This window comes from Heterocephalus glaber, unplaced genomic scaffold, assembly GCF_053883595.1.
Source record: "Heterocephalus glaber isolate CG9 unplaced genomic scaffold, H.glaber_assembly_v1.0 deba00000768, whole genome shotgun sequence".
Taxonomy (NCBI): Eukaryota; Metazoa; Chordata; class Mammalia; order Rodentia; family Bathyergidae; genus Heterocephalus; species Heterocephalus glaber.
This window is the reverse complement of record NW_028258162.1, coordinates 6407165-6428705: the sequence shown is the minus strand read 5'-3', so window position 1 is coordinate 6428705 and position 21541 is coordinate 6407165. Positions and strand designations below refer to the sequence as shown.

General features: G+C 38.6%; 1 protein-coding gene and 1 long non-coding RNA gene across 2 annotated transcripts in view; both read right to left on the bottom strand.

Moving 5' to 3' along the window:
• Plxdc2 (plexin domain containing 2) overlaps positions 1–21541 on the bottom strand; it is a 429295-nt gene that overhangs the window by 374932 nt on the left and 32822 nt on the right. The gene's annotated exons all lie outside the window — the stretch shown is intronic.
• The window catches only part of LOC147829074 (uncharacterized), a 117437-nt gene that overhangs the window by 63331 nt on the left and 32565 nt on the right, over positions 1–21541 (bottom strand). Inside the window, exon 2 of the long non-coding RNA XR_015449662.1 lies at positions 1–21541. This exon is cut by the window's left edge and continues 63331 nt beyond it; it is cut by the window's right edge and continues 21703 nt beyond it. This is a non-coding gene — a long non-coding RNA (uncharacterized LOC147829074).

The window sequence follows — 21541 nt, the reverse complement described above, 5'->3', positions numbered from 1 at the left end:
TTTTCCTCATTACAGGTGCTGCAGAATTTGAATCCCTGGATTCACGATGATTCACTGGAATAATATAAGCAGAGATAAGAATGAGTACTTACTAAAGACTAGACAACATGCCCAAAGCCAGGCCATTCATAAAAAACTAAGGAAGTTCAGGATTAAAGTAAGATAAAAAGGGAATGTCCTACCCAGATGGCTGATTTAACAACGGTTGGATTTAAGAGTTTTCTACTTTATGATGATGAACAAAGGTTATGTATTCAGTTGAAATGGCTCTTCAAATTCTGGTTACAATCCCCAGTACCACAGCAATAATAGTAGTAATAATAATTTCTTAATCTGGACCTTTTCCCAGGGTCGAGCTCCTAGCAAAATCCCTTCTGGCCATTCCGGGCAGCAGCAAGGAGCCACAGCTGACTCAGCTACACACCCTGGAGGGGAAGGACCAGCATTCCACAGAGCACTTTGCTGCTAACTTATGAGTTTCAGTAGGTTAATGTACTAATGACAATTTTATTTACAGCATTTTAGATTTATGATGGCCTTAACAGGAAAGAGCAGGTATATTTATTTGTAGAGGAGAAGCTTTGTGTTTTCTTCCTCATGCTATGGCTCAAGTTTGCTGCGACCTCTAAGAAAATCAAAATGTCTACCGAGAACCATTCAAAAACACCCTGAGTTCATTTCACATGTCCTTTTCAATGGGTGGGAAATGGCAGGGTAATTTAATGCTGAAAAATATTAGCGGAAAAAAGACACCAAATAATTTGCTTTGGCAATCAAAGACAAATTGAGCTGGGCACAGTGTGCAGTGGAATTAATAAATCAGAAAAACCTTCAAGTATTTTAGTTTCAATTAAACAGCTGGGGAAAAGAGGGTTTAAGTTCAGCAAATGCCAGTGACTACATTATATATTAGAGAAATTTGCCTAGAACTGAAAATCATAGTTTTCCAAAGACTTTCTTTGGAAATTCTAACACTGGTAGAAAATTATTCTCTTTAAATGTGACTCAAGATGCTCTTTACTAATGTAATGTGCAATTTTCTAAATGTTTAAGTGTTTATGCTCTTTTCATAGAAAATACACTTCAAAAACCTAATAAGCCGGAAAGATGTTATAAATTTTTAATTAAGTAAAATAAGATAAAAATTGCGAAATATTCAAGAATATTTTAAGATAAGTTCCACTCTTCTGCTTTGATATGAGGTGGCCATGAACAATATTATTTGAAGCTGATAAAACTGTATAAGATGCCCATGTGATCATTCTTTAATGTTTATATGTATATGTGTAACAGCTGATAGTTTGCAAAGAATGTAAAATGTGTAACTTATAAAGCAGTAATTCCAAATTATTTTTAACCACCTGTCAAATTCTCTCCTGCTCAACCCTACTGTAAATGTCTTCACTACCTATATTCTCCAATTCAAGTGTCCAGAAAGGAAGTGCTGATTCTGGTAGTACATTTTCCTGCAATGTTGCTCAAAGCTGCTTCAGCCTTACCTATGGCTTTACCTGGTATTGTGTTAAGTAGAATGAATGTATTACATCATTGAACACTAAACCATGCTGAAGACCAAGTAAGAAGGAAAGAAAGTATACTACAGCTTTAGAGAATATACAATAGCCAGCGTAATGTTAAGTAACGGCCTACTCTCTTATGGGAAAGCCCTAAAAACAGTGACTCGGTGAAGTTATGGGTTTATTTTTCTCTCCAGTGGCAGGCAGCCAGCCAAGGTGAGTGAGTGGTTTGGCTCTATGAGCTCATCCAGCGGTATGTCACCTTCTACTTCATTGTTCCACCTTGAAACTGGGTTCCCCTGGCCATAATTCCAGCCCACAAATAGGAGGCAATGTTCTTCAAGGCGTCAGTGAGGACTTTGTGCATACCACTTTTAGTCATGATTGGCAAAAGCTTGGTCACAAGGTCATGCCCAGGTGCATGGGTGGGAGAGAAGAGAACATCAGCATTAGCTAAATAGCCCCGGGTACAATAAATACGATTATTACTCTGGAAGAAAGAGAGAATGGATTTGGGGACCACAGAGAAACCTATAGTGTAGGACCTGAGTACAATGGAATAGAAATGCTGGTGGCCCAGGAAAGCCTGGTCCGCCCCAGCTCAGCTGCTGACTATATGCATCCATTCGAGAAGTCATTTAGCCTCTCTCAATCTCCCTCTCTCTCTCTCTCCTTGTAGATGTCACTTATCTATAAAATACTTTTAATCAGAGTATCACTAATGTAATTTTATCACCATAGAATTTCAACAGTGAATTTATGTTCTGTGAGACGCAAACACCTTGTTTGTGGAGCTCATTTTTTTAATCCTTTACTGAATCTGCATTTTAAATAAGATCACCTCTTTTCTAGGTTTCAATTTGAGCCATCTATGGCTAACATTAATTTAATTGCCAAAAGATCCGATATGGTCAGAATTCTTTTTTGCTTTTTAAGAGAACAGACAATATAAGAACACTGAGGCAAATCTGTGTTTAAGTTAGCCAAAAGATAATAATATTTAACATGATAACATTCACAGTTGTTAAGTTGTTAATTTTTATACTTTCACCTGCTATGTACCTGGTCACACTGGAGAATCTGAGTATGACAAAATTGGGGAAACACTGTGAAATGACACTAAACAAAACTGATAGTGGTTTTATAACTAGCCACATTGTGGAGTGATTCATAACCGGTCGAATGTAACAATGCTTTGATTCCTCATGAAGAATTAGCTTTTACAACTGTTTCCTTTGATGGAAGAAGGCACACCTGCAGCATATTGTTAGCTGAGAAACAACAAAAATCCCAGCTCTGTACACATTTCACTTGTATCAAGATGGAGAAACTATTTCTGCAAAGATTTTCAAATGTTGCTGTAGAAGATTTTCTTATTGGTTCCAAATCATCTTCCAAGTTAGCAGAAGCCATTTTGGCACAAATGGGAAAGATCTACTCTGCAATCTCAAACCTTTTCCTCCTGACCTGTGTGCTCCCCTTCTGGTTTCTTTAACAACTCTCCCAGAACCAGAGTATAAAGAAAATCCAAAGTGAGGAAGGATCAATTATGGACCAGTGCTTGGATTCAGACTGTTTACCCTCTAGAGTCTACCTGAGGAAAACGCTCCATATAAATACCTTCAGGGTGGTTTTTTCAAGTAAAGAACTTACCAAACAATGCGAAGAGTAAATCTGGATTGAATACCTTTGGATATATCAAAAATTCAATGTGGTGAATTTTTCTTTTTAACTGAAATATCGAATATTTCATATGACATTGGACTAGAGAAAGATGACAAAAATCTTTCACCTTTTCCATTCCTCAACTCCGAAACTTTATTTCATCTTGACAGGAAATTACAAAGTGGAAGGAAATAGAAATTTGCTGTTGCTGTTGCTATTTTGAAAAATTCCCAAACTTTCATTACTCTAGCCAAATTTTCCTTTGGTTTCCTGGATATGTAACCAGGTTTTCTGGTCTCATTATTCCTTTCCCTGAAATACTTTTTCCTCCAACTGTACTCTGCTAATATCATACCCCTTCCTCAAAGTCCAAGTGCAAAATAAATATTTTTCCAAAAACCTTGACTAAAATTTTCCCAGCCTCCAAAAAGGAAATCCCCTTTTCTGCATCTGACTCGCTCAGTCCCTTTCCAAGGAGATCTGATCTCCAGCATGTTGTACTTTGAGGCCTTAAGTGTCAGTCTGCTCTACTTACTCCTCTTTCAGGCTCACTGGAATGGGCTGCAATTTCTCCACACTGGAACTCAGTCTTGACAAAGAACAGATTCGAGAATCAATCGCCATCTGAAGTGGAGGGAACATGCAGGGTGGGAAAGACACACTGATTCACAGACCCACATGGAACTCAGCAAGACTCCTTATCTTCCTGAAAAAATGACTCGCCTTCCTTGATTCTGAAGAGGAAGCTCAATGCTTTCAAAGAAACTTTTCCTGCCTTTGCCTCCTGTGCATTATTTCTAACCGGAAGGGGAGGCTTTATTTTCAATGCTCTGCATGTTCTGCACCTCTTGCTACTCCCGCTAGATCAACACTCACCCTCCAAGCCCGTTAGCAGTCCTGCCCTGGTTACTGGTCTCACCGATAGGCGTAAGGGAACACAGTAACTGTGATCCTAAGTGTTGCCAAACTCTGCTGGAAAGTTATTTACGGGCTTAAGCTTATTTCAGTAGGAAAAGCTTTGTACATTTCTTCTACCACTTCCTGAATTAACTCTCTCCCTCTCTGCCTGCCTTGACCACCAAGAGGCAGAATATGGAAACCCAGCTCTAAGATTTAGGAAAAGCCTTCCAGATCATTTATGATACGTCCTCAAGAGGGCTGAAGGTTACAAGGGTTTAACCCTAAGTTCTTTTTTTTTTTAACTCCAGACCAATTTGGGCAGTACCAAAAAATGCATAATTCCCACACACACACTCACCTAATCCTACTTTGCAGTGGAAACTGATTTTTGCAGTACCAAAGAAATGAAATAGAATTTATGATGTAATTTTTAATGAAAAAATAAATTTTATACATTGTTTTATAAGATTTTTTTTATTGTAGTAGTAGGGATTGATCCTGCTACATCACTGAGCTACATCTCCCACTCCTTTTAGTTCTTTTGAGACAGGGTCTTGCTAAGTTGCCCAGGCTGGCCTCCAATTAGCGATGCTCTTGCCTCACCCTTCCAAGTGGCTGGATTATAGGTGTGCCCAGCATAACACTTTTGGTAAATGCTTTTGGACGATTCCAGAGTTACTGAAAGCATACTGCTAGTCGACAATGCAAAAGATCATACTTTGATTAACATTCAATTAAGGAAGTGATTCTCCACTAAGGGAAGCAGGATTAGATTTACGTTATGTCCACATCTACAACCATCATCTGTAAAACCAAATAATCAAACAAACTGCTCAGTTGAGTGTGCAGAATAAGTAAAGAATTAGCCAACATCCTTTACTGTCTCTCACCTGTCCTAGGTGCTCCCCACCCTAAATCCCTGCAGGAAAGAACCCTAAAACATATGGACAAACATCAGCACTAAATTATGGTGCATTTTGGGACACAGGATAAAACACTGTACGATCACTCTTGGTTTGAACCCATATTGACCCTTCTGCTGCATTAGGAGGTTTTCTGTCAAAACAATTCTTTGCTTCCTATAAACAGCCAAAATGTTGTTAGGAGTTTGTGCAATCATCTGAATCAAGATAGAGAATAGACATGTGGAAAGGGGGAGATAACAAAACAATCCCAGTGTCTTTCCCAAACACTGGCGACCTTCTAGTAGACCCAGGGAAACTTTAAAAGCACGTCTCGGGGTGCAACAGAGCAAAGTTGTCTACATTTTGGTTGACTTAAGGGTGTATCTATGTCCCATGACCAGAGGTCCTCACTGCCAAGAAAAACACCCTGGAGGGCAGTCATGGACGCTCACCCAACTCCATCTCCACCCACTCCACTTCCAACTCTCCACCCTACTCCCTGGTACTATCCAGTTTCTCAACTCACAGCCATCACCCCTTTCCCTCTGGAGCACTGGATGCTCCAAACCACATCTGGGTAGGTGTGGCTGAAACACTTTTGTCCTTACTTAAGCTAAGTCATGTCAAAATTATTCAGGCATCGTTTTTGGAAATTTAAGAGCAAACCTGCAAAAAACACAGAAATAAGTACATGATGTCCTTAGGATGGAAAAACTAACAACCGACACAGACTCCCCCTGTGGGCTGGTTCTCTCTATGAGGTCACCGATTGACTCCTACAGGACTGGGATGTTACAGTGACTTTTCACCTCCTCTATCAGGGCCGTTGGCCCTGTGAGGTGTAGCACAGGCCAAGGCTCAGCACACCTGTGAGTCCTCACATCCGAGTACACAGCTGATGGGGTGGAACTTCCCCCATCCTCAGGACAAAGCTGCCTGAGAGGTCTTAGGCAAATGCTCCCCCGCTGCCTTTGTAGAGGGCTTCATTCCTGGCTAGACTCTTTCTAGTCTAGTGGTCCCAGAAATTCCTTCTCAAACCTGTTGGCTTTTCTGAAGGAAAATAACTTGTTCATTGTTCATGCATTCAGACTTGTAAATCTGAAGAGGTGCCTTTTATTAATTAGTTGAAGTAGTAGTAGTAATTTCAGTGAATCTTCATTTAGTAAATACTGGTGCCAGGAAATGACCTAAGCATTTTACACAGGATATTTCAGTTAATTTATTATCTTTCACCATATTGAGAGGTTAATAACGGCTGTTTTGCTTTCCACTTTCACTTTTACTGAAATATTCTGATAGTTTCACCTTCTTCCTCATGAAGCACATTTCTATTCTCTCCTATGTATCTTTACTTAACTTCAGTAATATGCCACAGCACCTCCTTAATTTCACTTATTTGATGGTAGTTATTTGAATAAGACTGGGGCTTATTTCCTTTTTCTCCTTTGTGCAAAAACTTGCCATACAATCCTACTTGCTCTGAGGAAGCGTCTTCAGTTTCTTCTGCATTTTCATTTTAGTCTGGCTAGAAGTTATCTTTTGTCTCAAAATCCCATGTATTTAACTTCTCTTCCATCTCTTGCTGTTTTGAGAAATGCCCAAACCCTGTAAGAGTGTTAATTATAAAACTCAGCACCAAGACTCGCTCGTGACGGCTTACCAAAGATTTTGATAACCAGTGCCTTATTGCTTATTCTTCCACGATCATAAAACATATTTTCTGAACAATAAAATACATATGTTTGTAGCATAATCAGGGTGTTCAGAAATATAATGCAGTGGTATTATATTAAATAAAATAAAACCCAGTACAAATAATTAAATACAAATAAACTCTAGTTAATGTAATATTAAATATTAGACATCTAAATTTAACTTTAAACACCAAAATTAATATAATAACAACTAACCATATTGCTTATTCTCTCATTTAATCCTCACAAGTTATTATTATACAAATGAGAAAATATCAGCTTAGAGAAATTCATAATTACTGAAGGAGAAAGAGACATAGCCAAATCATGAACCTTACATTCTCAGACTCAAAACCTATGCAAAATGATTCTATTTGCAATATTCTATAGACTAGAGCTAAGGGGTTAGTATATACTTAGTTAAAAACTATCAAGAATGTAACCGAATGATACTAAGAAAACCTAGATTAAACAAAACTATCTTACATGTTGGAAGACGTACGGTTTCCATGGAAGCTTTTGAACTAATGACAAATACACCTGATCCTGGTGGTTCCTACAGAGACGCTATGTTTTGAAACACTATTTGAAGAAGAATAAAATGTCATCATCAATAAATAGATTGACTGATGCAGTAAATAGAAATATGCCACAAATTTTTAAGGATAATAAAAATTTCATTAAGAGGATAACATTTTACTAAATCAACAAACTATGCATTAGCAGAAACCTTCACCTACTGACTGTGTAATTACTTAACTAAATATGAACTAAATGTAATTACCTAACTAAATATGAATAAGACATAATGGTCGACGTGCTCATCAGTTTTCCACCACTAAGGTCAACACCTGAGATAAATCAAATTACAAAGAGGTTTATGTTGGCTTATCGCTTGGGAGGCTTCACCCATGATTCACCAGCCACCCCTCCTGAAGGCACTGCCACCTACACTGATGCCATCCTGGGAGGATATATTTACCGCATGGGCCTTGGGGCATAATCACCATCCAAATGATAGAAATCATAGATTTTCATTTAATGAGTGCTGGTCTAAACTTCTCGGAGGCAAATTTATTGAGTCAGAAAATGGGTTGACTACATAAGTTTCAGACTGGAAGCAGTAACTGGAAGACACTGGCATTTATTTTCTAGACTATGCCAGTAGTTTATAGCATGCCTTAATGCCACGGGCTCCACTGTCTTAATACATGAGAAGGTGACTGGAACAGCTTTCCCATCTACACATCAAATCACCAATAAAACACGAGCTGGTTCCAGTGTTCCTAAATAACAGCTATGCTTTCTGACTGTAGCACTTTATAAAGGATAGGTTTGAACCTAGTTAGGACATTTCACTATTTTAAATACTGATGGCTTACAGAGATTTTTATTAGGATCTCTTTATAATATCGATAACAACCAATCAAATTTCAGATGATAACTCCTTTTGATTTTCCAACAGTGAATACATATATATATATATTTTTTTTCTACTCTTCTGGGCTTTTCCCAAATGAAACTTGACCTCTACCCAGGTTATTCTTACACTTAACACTACCTAAGCTCCATTAAATGATTCTCCTGTTACCAATATCCATCCAGGAAACACCACTTCATTTCTTTTATTTTAATTATCTTAGAGATCCAAAAAAACTAAAAATTATACAGAAGGTGAATTTTTTACAATGTGTTTGTTCAATGATTCTCTTTTCCACTGGTGATAAAGGCATGAGTGTCTAAAGCTGGTAAAAGAATATCATAAGCATCTTTGAGTTCACTGAAATAATATCCAGCAGGGCTGGAACAAAAACTGTGAGCTACTGGGAAAACCAGGAAGGACTTAAGGGCATCTGAATGTAGCTGTAGGGTTGGGGATGTAGCTCAGTGGTGTCATGCCTGCCTGGCAAGTGCAAGGTCCTGAAATCGATCCCCTGCACTGGGGTAAAAAAAGTTTTAAAAAAAGGTATATCAACTGTCCAGTAAATGGAAGTTAAAACAGTGTATTAAAGAAATCTGTTAAGCAACTGTACTGCTTTCTGCTTATTGTTGCCATCATGATTTGTTCTCTAATTGTCTCACTTTTCAAATTTTAAGTTCTTTGTAGTGCTTCCTGAGACAACCAAAGTTGAAACAGAAAAGTATCAACCTTTAATTAGAGCTTTCATAACTATAATCAGGTACTTAAAGAGTATTTTAGAGGTTCTTTTCTCCTCCTGGTGTACTGGGATGCTAAATGGCAGGAAAGCAGCAATGTGCATGATAATGAAGTAAGAAGGACATGAAAATACAGAACCAAAGAGACTGTCTTTTGGTCCAATAAGAGAGGGCAAGACCTTCAGAGCACACAAAAGCTTTCTTGCAATTCGCAAAGTGAAGCACAGCCCAACTCTCTTTCTATGAAGCGGAAAAATACATTTCTCGAAAATAAAGAAGAGCCAAGTTTTGTTCAGCAGCTTTGTGAATTCTTGTGCTCAAAAAGAAAGCAAAATATTTTAACCCCAACCATCACCAGAGTTCTTACAGTGCCCCAAAGAGGAGATAAGCTGATTGTGACTTTACTACAGGTGAATAGACACTGAGACTCCCAGAGCTGTCCCAGCTGTCTATCGGAGTGTCCATGGGCAGATCAAGTATCTCTACCTTCCTGGACGGGGGCCCATGCAGATTGCAGTCCTGAGGAACTGCTATTCTGCAGTTTTGTCTCCATGATTTCAGTTTCCCCCAGTCAACCAAGATCTGAAAATATTAAACTGGAAATTCTAAAACTAAACAACCCATAAGTTTCAAAGTGCATGTTCTTCGTAGCCTGACATAAGCTCCTGCTTCATCTTCACCAAGATATAATTCATCCCTTTAGCCAGGGCCCCCATACTGTAGACACTATATGCTCTCGGGCAGCTGAAGGACTACATTCACGTTACTTTATTACTGGATGGTCTCATAATTATTCCATTTACTATTAGATATTATTGTCAACCCCTCACTGTGCCTAACTTACAAACTTAAGTTTAACATAGATATGTAGGCATGGAGACAAACACAATACATATATAGGGTTCAGTTCTACCCACAGCTCAGGCATTCAACAGGGAGTCATGGAATTTATCTCCTGCAGATAAGCGGTAACTGCACCATATCCACAAATAATATGATTTCACAATAAATTACAGCAACTAAAACATGCATCCTAATATTTACCTCAAAAGTTCTTAAAGAAGATATACAGTATTTAATTCAGTAGACAAAATCATATCAAAACCAGGAGACAGGCTTTGTAAGGGTTATTTTCATATTGTATCAAGATCATGTGCCAGATAAGGGCCTATTTTAGCCTGAGAAACACAAATATAATTAATCCATTTGTCGTCATATTCAAATAAATGAGTATACTAAGACTTAACACAATAGCATTTTGCTTCAATTCCTGCATTTTAGTCCCCCACCTAAGACAAAGTATAACATGCTGCAGTATTAATGGATAATTAGTTGTAATATGTCAGAGACCAACACATTCTCATGCAGTTTTATACTTCGTCATATATTTAGCAAATCCAATATTCTTTCCCTTCACCATTAAAAAATATCTTTTAAAAAGTATGTTTGTCTATGCTTCTACCCCCAAGAAACCTCACCAATTTTGCTTTCTTTGACATCCAACACAATGCTTACTGGTTACCTTGAACTGAGATTTTCAAAATTTCCTACTACTTTTTAATATAAAAGTTACTAGAATCATTGGATTTTACACTTAAAAAAAATAGAAACAGTAGTTCTTGGCAAAGAGAAAAAATAAAAATGAAATAATAAAATAATAATAATAAATACGAAAAATGATATTGAATTTTGCATGTCTTGCATCCTTCAGGTACTGAGTCACTAACTCATTCAAACAAAAATTCCATGCTTGGAATTATCTGCATAAAATAACTTTCATATAAGGAACTGGCCACCACATGTGCCTTCTTCCAAGGCTGTTTTAGGTGGGGAGTGGTGTTCATTTGTAACCAAGGATGCTCTGTGTGATCCACTGCTCCTCACAACATTAAATATAATTTCTTAGGAGCCCAGCTGTCAGTTCGTAAGTGGCAAATGCAAAATGTTCCAAGCAGTGTACCAGCTGGGCAAGTGCTCTGTAATGTAACGTCAGGTGGCAGCTGTTTCTGAACAATTCCCAGAACTAAATATTGTTCTGAACTGGGATCTGCACAGATGTCTTTGTCAATACAACTTTTGCGCAAACATCTCCCCAAGACCCAAGATTTATCTAGACAAAATCTGGACGAAAAGGGGGCCCCAAACGTAACAGCACAACATTCACATCTTTAGCATCTCATGCACCATTAAAAATTGAATTAGAACATGAAGACTCAAATATAAGTTAGGGGAGTTTGTTTTGAGATCTTATACATCAAAATCACCTCCTCTTATACTCTTAAGATGAAAGCTGGAAAAAAGGTTCCCATTTGTTACTTCATTCAGGTCTCCTGAAAAGAAAACCATGCATATCTAAAAGATCAGGACCCCAGGGTCCAATGGCAATTAAAAAGCACAGGATGCAAGCCTATAATAAGTCTTAAGAAGCTTGACTAACTCTTGGCAGGATGTAAATAGAACCTACACCATTTGCTTCCCTTTTCCCTCTGATTAGAAAGTTCCACATTTTTAAGAAAAGAAAAATGAGTTGCGGTAGGGGAGGTGATATGTAGTGTATGTATTGTAAGTTCTTTTGGTAGCACTATAGAAAGCCAGTAAGCTTCCTCATGCATGATTAATGAGCTGATTCGAATTCTCAAATTTGAACACAAATTAAGAGAATTCTCTTTGTTCGACCTTCCTACAACTCTACTGGATTTGTCGGCTTTCTGTTACTATGACAAATATCTGGATAATCAACTTACAAAGAGAAAAGATTTATTTTAGCTCAGAGGGTTAGAAGTTCCATTCTGGGATTATGGAGACACATTGTTTTGGGGGTCTGTGGTGGGAGGGCAGCACATTAAGGTGAGAGTACATGGCGAACCAAAAGTGCTTCTCTCTGGGCCAGGAAATGAAAAAACGGAAGAGGAGGGATGGGATTTCACTATCCTTCTCAAAGGCACACTTGACTCTCTTGTAACAAAAGATTTCCCACTGGTCTCCAGTTCTTAAAGTTTCCACAACCTCCAAGTACCACCAAGCTGAGACGAAGCTTTTACACATGAGCTTTCGGGGAACATTTAAAATCCAAACTACAGCACTACTGTTATGTCTATTGCAACTCTTCAGGTGACTACTGGATGCCCAGTGCCTGACAAATGAGTTTTAAATGCACACATCAGCAGCATAAACATCTGTTTCTTGATTGAGTGGGATTACTTATATAATTTCACATTCTACACAAAAGCAGCACATTTGAGGAACTGGACACTATGATGTCTATCAGGTTAGTAACCAGAATACCTACAAGCTTTTTAGAGAACACAGCTAAGTTAACAGTTGAATTACAATATTTTAGCTCTGTATAGTATTCACTACTACATGTATTATTAACATTTTGCCACTCTAAATTCTACAAAACAGTAATTAGAATATCTTTATTATTATTTATGTGTGGAGTTGATGATCTTTGCATATTACCATTTAAAATGTTTCCTACATTTAGATTTAAAGTAAAATGGACTAGCATTTCTCTAGGAGTTTGAAAGAAATACCATTTTACTACTCAGTGTGAGTAACCTACAAATAGCGCTTTCTCTGTGTGAAAGACTACGTTCTTGAAGTGGCTTCTAGATATGGAACAAAAAGTACCTTCTGTAAAGCTCCAAATCCCCATCTCTGAGGTGGAGCTGAGGGGCAGAAGAGCAGGAAAAGTCAAAACGATTAGACATTTGCACTGAGGTTTAAAAAATGAGTCAGAAAAGATAAAGCAGAAAAGAAGGGCAAAGGGGTACCACAGACAAAAAGAACAGGGGATAGATATCAGGGAGGACAGGGCGTTAGACAAATGCAGATCACTTAGAAGAAGCTGAGCACGGAGTGCACGAAAGGAGGCTGAGATGATCACTTGCACACTAAGCTAATTAAGGGGTTCGAAGGACTGCAGAGTGTCTATGGAAACGGTAAAGCCCAGGCAAGGGGGTGGCAAAGTGATACTTCAGGCAAAAACAGGACACGGGCAAGTAGGCACAGTCTGAAGAAACAGGCCTGTTGAGAAGCTACTGAAAAAGATAAATCTTTCAGAAATTAATGCAGAGGTTCTACAGTAATGGAGTTTCTTGGGAGCCAGGAAAAAAAATGGAATATAAGAAATATTAATATTAATATTAAGAAATATTAATATAATGAATATAAGAAATATTAAGTAGCTGAAATTATCAGATTTTGACAAGGTTTGGGTTGCACAATAGGGGAGTGAAGTAAATTAAAGTGAATCCTAGATTCCTTCTGGCATCAAAAAGTATGTGCGTATTAAACACCAATGCCTTAACCAACTGCCCACAAGATGAGCTTTGTTCAAGCACATTAACAGCTGAGTTGAGAGTCACAGAGATGAACGGATGTTTAAGTAGCACTTGTTTATTAAGTATCCGGCTTGTCCTATTGGTATTGGACACTTGGGAAGCAGACCTGTCTGCCGCCCTTATGAAAGTTCAAGTGTCTCACAATGAACAGAGGTTGCAAACAAAGAAACATGTGCCTCCAAAAATGAATCAGGTCTCCATTGGATTATTTCCCAGGCACAAGCAATTCTCACATTATAAATCTCTAGTTTGGAGCTCATTTATTCTTTGTCTTCATGCACACCACATTTCTTTGTTAAGTGCTTTCCTGTGTTAGGGAGAAAAGCACACTTGGTACTCTTAGTCCTGGAGAATTTGGGTACCACAGCAAGTATACTGGACTTGTGACCAGTCTAAATCTGCTGTTAACTCATTTTGCAGAGTTTGGGAACAATGCTAGATTTGCTTGGTCATAAACAAGAAGTTCTTTAGATCAATGATTGCAGACACACCCCAAAGCCCAGGCTCTCCTTTCAGCCCTGACCAACTTGGGGAAAGGGAGAGATGACAGAGAGAAGGCTGAGTTGACCACAGCCACCTTCAGATCAACTTTCCTTTTATCTCCGTGACACATTTCACTTGAGTGTGATTTTCCTAAAAGAAGAGAAAAGATTTCTGAATGTAAAATAAGTAAAAAATACTCAATTTCTAAGATTTCCTAAAATTCTAAAATGCTATCCTCAGGATTTACTCAATAGAAAATCTTTACCAAATGGTGATGGATCTGCAGGTCCACACACTAATTTCATCCATAATATGTCTGAAATATGCTGCTGGTGGAATGGTCTGAATCCTGAGTCTTAGAAATAAGAACAGCCATAACATTACTGGAACATCAGGGTCTTGTCTGACCGAAGAGGTGGGGTCCAAACAAATTTATCTAAGAGATACAAAGGCAAGGAAGTAAAAGATAAAAAGGCAAGGAAATAAATTTCCTGCTAGGCAGGAATGGGTTCTGAATCAGACACCCATGAAGGCTCTTTTTTTCCTAGGAGTTTTTAAAGGGTTTAGAAGGGAGCTCTGCCCATGGTGTAAGCAATATAACCTCTACCCTACAGGAGACTGCATACTTTTAGGGTCCAACCTACGCAGTGTTGATGCAGTATCCATGAAGGGTCCTTGAGCCAGTGGCCTGCGTGAGCATGCTTTGGGGAGGTCATAGACTGCTGAAGAACACCTGGCAGGTGTTTTTCTAAGATCCCTGGAGGGTTGAGTCTCAGCAGACTCCATTTTGGGGCCATTGTCTCTGCTGCCTAATAAAATCCTAACTCCTGTCTCATTGATTTCTGTTACCATTTCAAGAAAAGGAAAAAAAAGGTGCTGTTGTGGATTTTGCTGGGAGTAACCAAAAAACTCACAGGAGACAGAGGAGCAGGGATAAAACAACAAAATTTATTTGTTAGCAGGCCAGCCCCATAGGAACATGCCTTCAAGGGCTGACCCAGAGTTACACTGGTGGCTTACATTTATACAATTCTGGCCATGTGGTTTACAGAAAGCTTAGGGTCTATGTGTAATTTTGCTCGTGAGGCATGGTGACTGGTACGGACATCTGGCCTCACTTGGGTAGGGGCTGTGGTCGGACAATGTTGCAGGCATTTGTTTATCTCATGCCCACAAACTTGTGGTTAATGGCGAAGCATCTGGTATTACTATTCAGAGAAGTGAAACAAGTAAGTGACGCAAGCTACAGAAGCACAGTGAGGCAGGCAGTTATTTTATATTATTTTATACTTTCCTTAACAGTGCAAAGCACTTTAGACCATCTCTTCATATAACATTTGCAGTTTCTCTTTGTCATCCTTCAGCCCCCTCTTTACCCTCTATCTTCCTTGCTAAAGACTTCTAGTGCCATTGTGAAGTCTTTTGCCTCCAATCCCCCTCTGATCACTCTGTAGCTCAATGTGTCCTCTATCCCCAATACTACTTCCTTTCCTTCTCCCAAACAGTCCCCTGTGCTTTACAACCTCAATTTAAGCTCATGTTTCTTTAGTGCAGCTAATTCTAATTTATCCATCACAAAAAGAGAAATCTAAATCCACTCCTATTAAGCTGGGAGCCCCTAAGCCTACTGGAGATATTTATATTTGTACAAGACAATCTTTGCTAATTCAAATAAATGTCTAACTTAGCATAAGTTCACTAGAGTCTTAAAGTACAAATGAGAAGGACAAATGAATTCCTTCCTTCCTTGATTCAACAAATATTTATTGAGAATCTACTTCGTTCTTGACACTGAACCAATCACTGTGGCTTTTGCTCTGAACGAGGAGTACACAGTCTACTTGCAGGAGCTACATTTAAGAAAGAGAGAGAGAGAGAGAGAGAGAGAGAGAGAGAGAGAGAGAGAGAGAGAGAGAGAGAGAGAGAGAGTGTGTAGATTAGTGGCATGGACAGGTTCCCTGCAGATGAAGTGCTATAGGAAGAGTGAGAGCTGAGGAAAAATAAGTCTTGGGTCTGAAGCCACCACTAGAGAGCTTTTTGCTTGAAAATAGCCCCACTATGTTTCTGATTTTCATATCTACTCTCTTTGCTCCACTCTGGCATCTTTTCTTCCTAGAGGCCAGCTGGGTATCTGATGTGCTTATCTGTCTGTTTTCCTAAAGCAGAAATGATTAAGGCAAACAGAAATAGGGATAGTGATATGTATCATGGATACACTCAAGTCAGTCAAAAAACAAGCACTGGAAAAATACTGCCACTCACCCAAATATATTTAAAATATTCCAACCATAAATTCTGGAAAAAAGAATGGGTATTTTAAATATCCCAATAATGAAGCCAATGGCTATGGATTCATTATAAATTGGATAAAGATTATTTCTTTATATCTATTTCTGTGATAGAATGTTGTTTTGCTTATATAATATTTTCAAACTTAGTGTTGACCACCAGTGAACAGAACAGAGAACAGGTATATATTTAAACTATAACAATCTAACATCTATGGTTTCTTACTTTAAAACATGAGTCATGATGTAACATAATCTTCAAAATCTCTACCCATGATCATGTCATAAATAAAAACCTTTCCAAATCAGAAAAGTAGTGGTCTAAAAATGACCCTTTCTTACAGCAACTAGATAAGTTTCCACTCAATATTAAAGAACAGAAAAATTGTTCACCCTTTTAGGATATAATCTGAGTTGTTGAGAATATTTAAGTCAATGAAAGTTTCTTAGTCAAAAAGTACACAAACCAAGTGTTAATTTCTACCTTAAATTATACTTAGAAGCATGAACTATTTGTTCCCTTGATCCCCAGGATTGTTTGTATCCATCTGCAATTTTAAAATTAATACATACTTTAAGAAGTGTGTGAATTATATCTAAAAGGGGGAAGAGAGATTTAATTTTAGCTTATCTTTGTTTTCTGCTGTCATTGAAGTATTAGACCTGAATAATGTTAATTACATGATGGAAGGCTGAAATAAAAAATACAATGACTTCCTACTACTAGGCTCTGCCTACCTTTATACCTTGATAGCTTAGGGCAACTGACTTAATTTTTGTAATCTTTAGGAACCTCAAATGTAAACTGAGTAATTTATAGTGTATTGGGAAAATTTAACCAAATAAACCATGTAAAGTGTGTGGTCAATGCTTGGCATTATTTTGTCCTTTTAAAATAAAAAAATCACAGAAGAAACTCAGTTTCATGACCCTATTTTGTACATATCTACTTTCCCTGACAATTTCCAATAAAAAACAAATGGAGGAGAAATAGAGGGGAGGAGAAGAGGATGAAAAAAGAATTAAGAGGTGTTATACACATGGACCAACTCCCCATGAGAAATGCAATCATTACATAAGGCAAACATGTACCAATTAAAGTAAAAACTCAATAAAAAAGAAATGATTTCACCAATTATTGTACCCTTGATCCTCATCCTCATGGTGTAGCATATCTTGAAAGATGTAATTAAATAATGTCTCTGTGAATATTAACAAAGTTGTAGAAAATAAATAAAATTCTTCAGACCTGTCAGAATTTTAGTACATGCTGTTTTGATTTCCCGTTTTCATCGATGCCAGGAAGCAGTTCATGTTTGGTATGAGGGAAGCAGATGAAGCATGTGAAGTGCCTGAGTGGAGCTGTCAGGGCCAGGAGAGAAGGATGTGGAAAGATGGAAGAAAAAAAACTCTGAACAAAAAAAAGGGCGGGGGATTTAGCTCGGTGGCAGTGCGCCTGCCTCAAAAGCTCGAAGTCCTGAGTTTGATCCCTGGTACCGGGGCGAGGGGTGGGTATGAATGAAGCCCCACTTTTTGGTGAGCTTACAATGACTAATGGTTCTCAACCTCTCTGTCAACACCCAGCTCTGCTCCCACCCTCATCCGAACTCATCAAATCCAACTAGTAGATGATGTTTAACGAGCTGAACTGAATGGCAAGAAGATGGTGCCTCAGTGTGTGTGTGTGTGTGTGTGTGTGTGTGTGTGTGTAAAGCTTCAACCATAAGTTATCTATCTTTTGTGAAAACTCAATGTTTGGTACAATGTTATGCTAAAGTCTAAAAATTCTACAGTAAAGAGTTGAAGAAATGAACAAAAACATATAAAACACACATGGACAGTTCACAAAGACTGTGTTCCTAGTCATTCCAGGAATTTGATAGAATATCTTCATATTATAAAATCTGATGGACCCCATTTTTTAACAGCCTACAATAATACCAGTCGCTAATATTTTTGAGTATTTGCTTCGCTAAAGGCACCACATACAGGAAGCCCATTATATTAATTTAACATTACTGGTTTTTATAAAAGAGGAAACTAGGGCTTAAGAGGTTCAACTAAATTGCTAGAAGTTACACAGCCGCGAGAGACAGAATCAGGAATTAGATCCAGGTTGGCTTGATTTCAAAAATTATAAATATTCAAGGAGGGGGGTGGGGAATAGAAAAATTCACTTCAAGAAATTCAAAAGCCCAAGAGGCTGAGGCAGGAATACTGCCCAAGTTTGAGGTCAGCTTGGGCTACAAAGTGAGTTCAAAGCCAGTAAGAACTGCACAGCAAAACCCTATCTCAAAAAGCCAAAAAACAGAAGAATTTCAAAGGCCAATATTTGGTAATAATTTGAAATAAGACCAAACTTTCATGGGCCTTATAAGTCTGTTATATTAATTAACTCAGCCCTCCCAACAAAAAGGGTGGGGGAATGGTCTTTTTGCATTAATTATTTAAGTATTTGTATACTCACATGTTCTTCTCACAAAACATGATCATTTCCACTACTGCAGATCCAAAATAATCTTCAACAATATTTTTTCAATTTTTACTTTTTATTAGTCCATGTTTTCAGTACACACTCATTACATCCTTTGGGAGGAGTTGGTACACATGCATAATACATCTTAATTCTTTTTTTAATCCTTTTCCTCCTTCCCCTTTTCCATTTCTAAATCCCCTTCCCATTTGTACAAAATCTCCCTACTTCCTATTATCTTTTATTTTGATCATCATTTATATTTTGGGTTTCTCATATATGAGAAGCCATGCAGGACTGAAGTTTATATGTCTAATTTAGTTCATTTAACATTATGCCGTCAAGGTGCATCCATTTTCCTGCAAATGACTCAAGTTTTATCTTCTTTACAGTGGAGCAGTATTCCACAGTGTATAAATACCACATGTGTTCACTACTTTTCTCTCATTGCTGAAACAAAATACCTGACACCCAAAGTTAAAGGAGGAAAGGTTTATTAAGCTCACAGTCTGTAGAGGTTTCAATCCACAATCAGCTGGTTCCAAGGCAGGGTGGCACATGGCAGACAGTCAACAGCTCATGGTGGCAGAAGACAGCAAAAGCAACAAGAGAACCAACAAGTGACCTGAACAGCATCTTTCTGTCTAATCCTGGCTACTTAGAGTGGGCAGCACTCACACCCTTAATCCTAGTGCCCTTGAGCCTAGCACTGCACCATGAATCAATCCCAACATCACACACATCATACTCTAGATCCAGCCACCTCAGAAAAAGCCCCACCTATGACCAACCACATGAGGCTTTGGGGGGGACATCTAGACACGAGCCATAACATGACATTTTTTTTTAACCATTCATCTGTTGATAGACATACAGGCCACTTCCAAGAGTTAGGTATTATGAATTGTGCTGCTATAAACATGGGTCAACAAATATTTACTTTATGATGCAGGCATAATTCTTGGTTTGCTGGGTATAACCATAAACAGGGCAAAAATCTCTGCCCTTAAATCATATCATTTACACTTTAACTCCATTATAATTGAATCTATTCGTAGTAATAACGAAAGTGACTTGTGAAACTGTAGGAGAATTCTTCAAATTGTCATATATAAAAACAAACACTTTCAATGAATTATGGATTGACATATAATACAGTTTTTCCCCAGTAGAAAGCTGTTATAAATGGTGGTTAAAATCACTCATGAATTTAGCCCACAAACCGTCAATACTATGAAGACTTTAGATTCTTCCCTGAATTCTTGGCCTTAAACACAAAGACAACCATGAAGAATAGAGGAAGAGGAATTAAAGGTCAAAGGTTAATATTGTCTCACTGTGGAGAGTGACCTAGGGGTCCATTTGCAACAGATGGAATTTGCCCCTGGCTCTCTCACCTGGCTCTTCAGCAGCTCTCCTAGAGCTCCACAGCCCCTCCTGTCCTGGGCCACTGAGTGTCCCTGAAGGCATCCGTGTTCTGCAAGGTCAGGCCAGACTGGAGTTTCCAACTAATGACTAAGAGAAACTGAGATTTTTTTTTTTAACTTCAATTGCTTAATAAAACAGAAGGCTAACCTTATGATAACTTTGTGATAAAAAATCTAGTTCCTTGGTCTACATCAGCAAGCCTCAATCAAGACTTTTGGTGTTGGATAATTTTCTGCCAAGGAGGGCTATCATAACGTTTTCCAGACATTCTTTAGCAACATTCCTGGTCACTACTCACTAGATGCCAGAAGCACTCCTCAAACTGTGACCAGCCAAAATGTCTACGGAAGCTGCTGCTATGCGTCTCCTGGGAGGCAAATCACACTGGGTTGATAGCCATTGATCTATATGAGAAACAATATACATAAGCCTTTTGTCCACTGTATTTGAGGTTAGTTTGATTTCTGTGGGAAGACAAATGGGTACTTTCTTTTAAGATGCTATCATTTTAGTCAATTATGTACAGACTATGGTAAACACAGTATATATGATGTCTCAGATCTGATCATCCAGGCCTCCTCAGGGCCTTAGCCCCTTGGTTGATGCTGTCCGATGAAAGCCCCGGTTATGGGCAGTGGATGGTGTACTGCACCCTGATGCTGGTGCAGTGAGCTTGGCTTCCATAGTCATAGGCTAGACTCCAGGGTCTAGGGCCAGGCTAATATAGACAGTACAATTAGGGGCTACAGGACCACTCCCTTCCATTCACCTGAATCTGGATAATACCCCCTGACCTTTGTCCTAAGGCCCACTTCCTGGAGGCAGAGTTAAGAATATCAAAGACTCCTGGAAAAATTCCAAAATCGCAAACCACGATGCATACATGCTAGACCAGCTAGCATGATCTACAAGGACTTTTCTTCACTTGGAGCTTGTTAAAAGTGCATACATATAGACTGCATCTCATACATCCAATCCTAACAGAGAGAACTGTGGGAAAGGACACACGCAGTAGATACAAGTGACATGACTCAGCACCACCAACCGTGTTGTCAATCATACTCTGGAAGACCCCTGGGAGGAGTCCTAGGCCTGTCTCAACATTTCAAATTCTTAAACCCAACATCATAACCTTCACTCCTGGCATTTTCCTCTCTGCTCGTACAAGCCACTCACTCTAAGTGTACCTTTGCCCTTTAAACTTCATTAAACCTAGCTGTTTTTTCCTTACAATTGTGTGCAGCATTCAATTATTTGTTCATCGCACACAAGAGCTTGGAAACCTGTCCTGGCACTCCATCATCCACGGTTCTGAGGCTGTGTGGGCTCCCCTGCACCTACCAGAGTGGACCTGACAACACCTCCAGGGCCCACATCTGCCCCAAACAAGACGTGCAGGTGCAGGCTTATGCAGAGTCTGCCCAGAGTGCCAGAGTAAGTATGTGAGAGTCAAGAGTCAAAGTCCTTTACTGTAATTTTGGCCCAAAGAGAGACAAAAGAAGGGAGAACCCAGGAAATAAACTGATCCAGATAAAAATCTGTTCCAAGATGGAATTGTTCCATCTAACTTCTCGAAAGACAGATTGTGGGACCAGGCATCTAGCTATGTTTTCTTGGGAAACCACAGCCCTTTCAATAACACATTTTATTTACTTTCCCTCCTTTCCTCTCATTTTCCCTTTGTC